The 6,000-nt window shown below is 36.1% G+C and overlaps 1 long non-coding RNA gene across 1 annotated transcript; it reads right to left on the bottom strand.

Moving 5' to 3' along the window:
• Window positions 1-3,566: 3,566 nt before the first annotated feature.
• On the bottom strand, window positions 3,567-5,707 carry LOC112213495. The gene is made up of 3 exons (XR_002947380.2): window positions 5,556-5,707; window positions 4,219-5,378; window positions 3,567-4,086 (listed from the first exon to the last, which is right to left on the bottom strand). It is a non-coding gene; the product is annotated as an uncharacterized LOC112213495 (long non-coding RNA).
• Between the last annotated feature and the right edge of the window lie 293 nt (window positions 5,708-6,000).

The following is a 6,000-nucleotide window of genomic DNA, read 5'->3' as shown; positions in this document are numbered from 1 at the left end:
TCACCACGTAAGCAGCCTGAAAAAGTGAGATAAACGGCCTTCCGCTACTTAATCACAAATGCAATATTATTTGTTCGGCTATATTTTTCGTCAAACGACTTTTCTTCCTTACCGACGCGCTCTTCCCTCAAAAAACATCTTCAACTGTATTACCATAATTGACGCTATTTATTGTGTTGCCAACTAAGTGATTGCGGGTTTTGTCATTAGGTGGTATTGACAAAATCCGCAATCACTTAGTTGCCAACCCACGGATCGTCAACGTGAAAATGTCAAAATGTCAGAGTGTACGTGTATGTCATAAAAAATGTCACAATATCTCGCAGTCTAGCCAGGAGGGAAATTTCCAACGACGTATTTTTCCTCTCTTTTTTCCGGTCCATTTCGGTTCGATCCTGTGTTCCCGGAGGCGGAAGCGGCTTCACACGGTCCGCACAGTCAATAGCGCGGTTCAATTTTTGAAGTGTACACATAATATATGGAGATACGTAGGTAGCTGCCAATTTACCGGGGGTCTGGACCTGCGATCCCTTCGTTCTCCACTGGGAGGTGACTTCGACCAACGCGATGCGCGATCCGGAAAAATAGCAACGTCGCATAGCGCGGCATTTGAACGAGGACAGGGGACGAAAATCAAAATTCGCTCGCCACGTTCGCAGAACGTTTAAGAATTTCAAATACAATTTAATATAATTAGTAATGCATTATTATTAAATACATATTTTTACCTATATATATACAATATAAATAAATCTGTTCAAAACCTTTAAAAGTAAATACTATTGTATTATAAAATACAAACCTCTAATAAATACAATATAACACAAATATATTCTACTTATAAATAATTTCATTTATATATATGTATATAAAAATTTATTTATGAACTTTAAATTTTTTAATTTTGGTTTATTTTTATATGACAAAATTACATTATCTACAACATTATTGCTCATATAATATTCATATTTTTTTTTTAATTTAACCTACTCAACAGAGCTATTTATTTATATAAATATAATTAAATATAAATATACACCTCGCCTTGTTATTCATATGAAATAAAAATCTAAAATACAATTTAACATAATTAATAATGCATTATATTGCAAACGTAATGCCTTTCCCACAATGAACAATTTGTTCACACAAAACGTCATTATCGCACGTGAAAAATGATTAAAAAACCGAAGTATGTTGTCGATTATAATCGACTGATGGGAACTGTGGAACGAATCGCGATACCAGCGCCAGATTTCCGATGTTGGCCTATGTGTAACACCATGTTTCGAAAAATACCACACGCAATACCATTATTAAAGCTATTTAATTATATAATTTATAATGTATATAATGTGTAATTAAATAATTTATAAAATATAAAAAAACATAAATTATATACAATTATATTATATCATATCATATTATTTATATTGTGTAATGTTATTTGTTTGCAAATTGTAATTATTAGCTTGGCAACTAAGTGATTGCGTATTTTAAATAACAAGGAAGATTCAAAATTTTTGCTTAAAAATATAACTTTATTCAATTAGGTATTTGTTGAGATATGTATAATTTTCTGTGCTGGACTAGGTTAAAGGCGTAATAGAGATACTTGTATGTGAATATCAGTATGTGGAAGTATGTGTGTCCGAAGCGTCTCGAAAACAAATGAATGTGAACTCTTCAGTCGGTTAAGAGTCGTCGAAGAGACGGTTTACAGTCGGGTATAGAAGAAAGTGCTGAGACGCGTGCATGTGTGTGTCGTTTTGTTCATGAAATAAATATATCATTGTTTTAATATTAATCCTCAGTATAAATTTAGTGTTCCTATAACATTATTTCGGCCTCAAAGATCCACAATTTTCAATAGTATTATCCGTTTTCGTCCATCACCTTTTGCTATCTTTCAGGCGGTGTCATAATTCCATGTTCATAAAACTTCTGATTTTTCTCAGCAAAAAATAAATACTCTGTTTCGAGGAAATTGCTCTTCTTCGAAAAACACCGTCAGAACAGCTCGCTGACGATCCTTTGTTAATAATAGAAATATCTTTAATAAAATAAAATATACTACCCAAGAGAATACGATTATTGTTATTGTTGTTATTAGCGCGAAGCTGCACCTATCCGACGCAGTTGCGAAATAAGAAACGTTGGACAACTGAATCAGTCGGATAATACGAGCTCGCCAATTCTTCCTTCTTTCGCTTATCATTCGTATTTATCATTCGTATAATTCGAGTTAATTCTCATATAACTGGATTTCGCTGAGCTGAAGTTCGTAAATACTAAGACAAAGACTTCTATCCGCATAAGCGTGACCGTCACGTGACCTGAAGTCGAGTAATACGAATTGAAAAACGTATCTGGTAAATCGGACATTGCGGTGACATAAGTTTGCATAAGCGCAGTTCTACTTATTCTAATTATGGTTATGTTGACCAACACTGGTTTCACAGTATTCAGGTGTCAATTCAAGGACGTTGTGGAGAGCGCTAATGAAGTAGTTTCTTCAGGGCAGAGAAAATGCGAGGATTGCATGGAGGATTTGAAAAAAGGGAAGAAAAAAGGCAACGTTCGTAGGCAACGTTTGCATGTTTGCAGGTGGTTTTGACCCAACGTCGGAATTTCGCCGAGTTCAGCGTTTCCCGCGGAAACTGCCTTTGTCAATCGGCAACCGGCATTCGAACCGGATTGCCCCTTAAGAGGAGCGAGCTTTTTCATGTTCCCTTGATTCAACCTATGTGTGCAGACCTCTATGCCTTGCTGATCACGCTTTCGAGACAAAAACGTGGGAATTTCTGTCGACCCAGAGCTTTCGCTTGCACTTCGCCTCAATTTCCATCGAAATTCCACGTATTTTTGGTCTGGCAGAAATGACAATCGAAAATTTGGCAATTTAATGATCTGTGGCGGTACTCGGCAACAATGTGTATCGCCGAAGCGAAGTGCCTAATGAGTCATCAATATCCCAACGGTCCTTCCGCCGAATGTTCGAGAAGGAAGCGTGCATGGCAACGGTCGCGAACGCCTAACAAACGCGTGAATAGTGGGGATATTGAGGGACGACGGAAAGAAAAGAATTGAATCCGATCGACAGTTAGGTTCGAACTAGAAAGCGATAAAGTCGAGTTGTAACCGGGCGGCGAAACCGGGAGCGATACGCGACGCGATCTAACGAAGACAGTTGTTAATAAATATATATTGTTGACCTAAACACCGAGTGATTATTTAACGCACTACACCCAGTATCACCTCAGATCGTTAAACCATTCTATTCTGTTCTATGGAATATTTTGCTTCTATAAACCAGTTGTTTCGTTGGAAAAGTGGAATATCTTTATGTCGAAGAATACTCTGATTTTACAGTGTAAGATTTCTTTTTTAACACATTGTTGACTGGTCACGAGTTAATTCGTGTTTTCATGGCCAAACGTTACCGACCTGCCACGAGTAAACTCGTAATGCGTTTCTTTTTCGCATCGGCGTCGTTTTCTCAGCGCGCTGTTGGAGATGATACGGTGCAATTGTTGGTCAGCATACCTCAAACTGTGTCTCTCGCTTGTCAAGTCAAGTTGCGTTCTTTGTTGTAAAAAAATGTCAACGATGACGGGACATACCAATGAAGAATATTTCAATGAATTATACGCGGATGTTTTATCTGATTGTCCGAGTGATTGTGAATCAAATTGTGGTGACTTGGAAAATGATACTGTAGTATCAGTATTTTACTAAACACTTTAGACCTGCAGTATTTTACGAAAAACTTTAAAGTGGTCCAGAAAATTAGCATTTTTTCTGATAAACTGCACCTTGTTCGATGCATGTAAAATGTACTGTATCTATCTGCCAGAAAATAAAACAAGATACAACAAATTTCTACTGGAGAAGTAGTTAGAAAATGGAAAACTGTGGATTCCAAAGAATGCAGCATTGCACCTGACATTTCTCGAATTTCTAAAACAGCTCCTTATTATAATGATGCATCCTTCACTGATTCCTTTACTAAAAAATAGTCACTGGCAGAAAAACAAATCAGACTAGAGCGTGTAGAGTATGCTGTTCAAAAGGAAAACTCAGAAACTAAATATGTTTGCAAAAGTTGTTGTGTACCATTACACGTAGGTGATTGTTACACTGTTTATCATAGGAAAAAGAAATATTAAAAGTTGAATAACAAATAGAATTTATTAAAGTTTATTTATATTGTTTTACTTGCACGTTCAATTAGGAAATAATAGCCGATGACGTGAGATAAATTCTCAGTAAAATTGACGGCCAACAATGTGTTAACAAATCCTACATTTCGTGTAAATGTAATATGTTTGGAGCTAATTAATTAGCATATAAAATACCGCAATAAATAAAGTGGTGTACAAATGTTTTTTGTAGGCATCGAATGTACTTTTCGAAGAACATGCAGTCGTCAGATCGACTATCTTAGCTTGCAATATTCTCGTAAACGCGCTCCTACTTACACAAACGATAGGAGATCTCGTTTCAAGTTAATGATTCGGGTCGTTCAAACGATATATTTCTTCTTTCTTTTTTTTGCATCGATCAGATGAAAGTTGGACGCTTGAGAAGTTTCATATGAAACCACGGGGCCGCGGTGTTCCATTTGCTTTCATCTTGAACTACTTCTTCGCCTTGATATTTCAGTAAAAAGTTGTTTGCGTCAAAGTTACTTGCTTCTTCCTGTCTTTTTTTTTCTTCGATTGTCAACAATCCGCATCGTTCCATTCTAAACCGTGTTCCCAGCCAAAACGTTTCATATTCCGGGAGTAATTCCTTTTCTTAAGCAACGAACGTCACCTTTTACTTTGAAGGATCGGTCGACTTCAAACTTTCCCCTTGCAAAATTTCACACCAATTTTTCATTTGAAATTTTTTGGCAACTCCGCCCCCTTATTTCTATTTTCATTTTTCCTTTCTTTTTAAATACTTGAACTTTCCTCGATTTAATCGATTCACAGTTGACACGATTCTTCGTTGTGAAATTCCCTTTACGTAGCTTCAACCAACTAAAATCTTTTTAGTTGCGTTACATGTAGTATCAGTTGTCCGTTCGAAGCCATAAAAGAACAAATGCTACCATATCATTCGGTGGTTCGAAACTAAGCTTCGCAGGTTAAGGAGTTTCCCCCACTTCGTCTTAACTATAAGTCGTTCTTGGAATAGGCGAAGTGATGTTGAACGGTCAATTGATTTCGGACGCGCTGTACCGAACTCTTTATCCCAATTACAGTTTCCACCAGGCACTTCAGGAATTCTCTTCACGGAATTTCGTTTGATCGTGAACGAACGTTGGTCAACCAATTTTCCCAATTTTACAGTTTCACGCCGTATTTACGTATTGACGATTATGTTAAATTCTACCAACAATATGTATTAATAAACAAATTGTGTAGCATGAATTGCCGTTAATAATATATTAACCCAATAGGTGTACAGTTATTACAATAATAATAATAATAATAAAACAAATGTATTAATAAAATGATAGTACATCGCGAAAGTATTAAATGCAAATATTATATATCGCTACTTACTCATTGGTTTTAATGGTTTTTTAACGATTGTCTCAAACAGCAATTCTCCTAACGACTCCCTCACTTCTAAAGATTGTTGTATTTTATTTGTCTACAAAAATAAGAATGATAAATGTACAGATTGTATTGGGTTGGTAACTAAGTGATTGCGGAGTTTGCCATTAGGTGGCATTGACAAAATCCGCAATCACTTAGTTGCCAACCTAATATATAGCACTGTAGACCGTAAGTCTCACACTTTTTGGTATTCGTTTTAAATACTATTGTGCACACTTTTACGTTACTGTTCCTGAAACGACATCCTAACATCAAGTGAACGTGCGATTATTTTCATTTGGCAATGACGTTTACATTCGGTGCAAAGGAAAATGAAAAACTATCAACAGTGTTACAGCGTTCGAATACTTTTGTGTGAAGATACAAAATTGTTTTAACAAATTAGTTT

Source organism: Bombus impatiens, unplaced genomic scaffold (assembly GCF_000188095.3).
Source record: "Bombus impatiens unplaced genomic scaffold, BIMP_2.2 scf_0699, whole genome shotgun sequence".
Taxonomy (NCBI): domain Eukaryota; kingdom Metazoa; phylum Arthropoda; class Insecta; order Hymenoptera; family Apidae; genus Bombus; species Bombus impatiens.
Note: the sequence above shows the minus strand (reverse complement) of the source record. Positions and strands in the feature narration are given on the sequence as shown.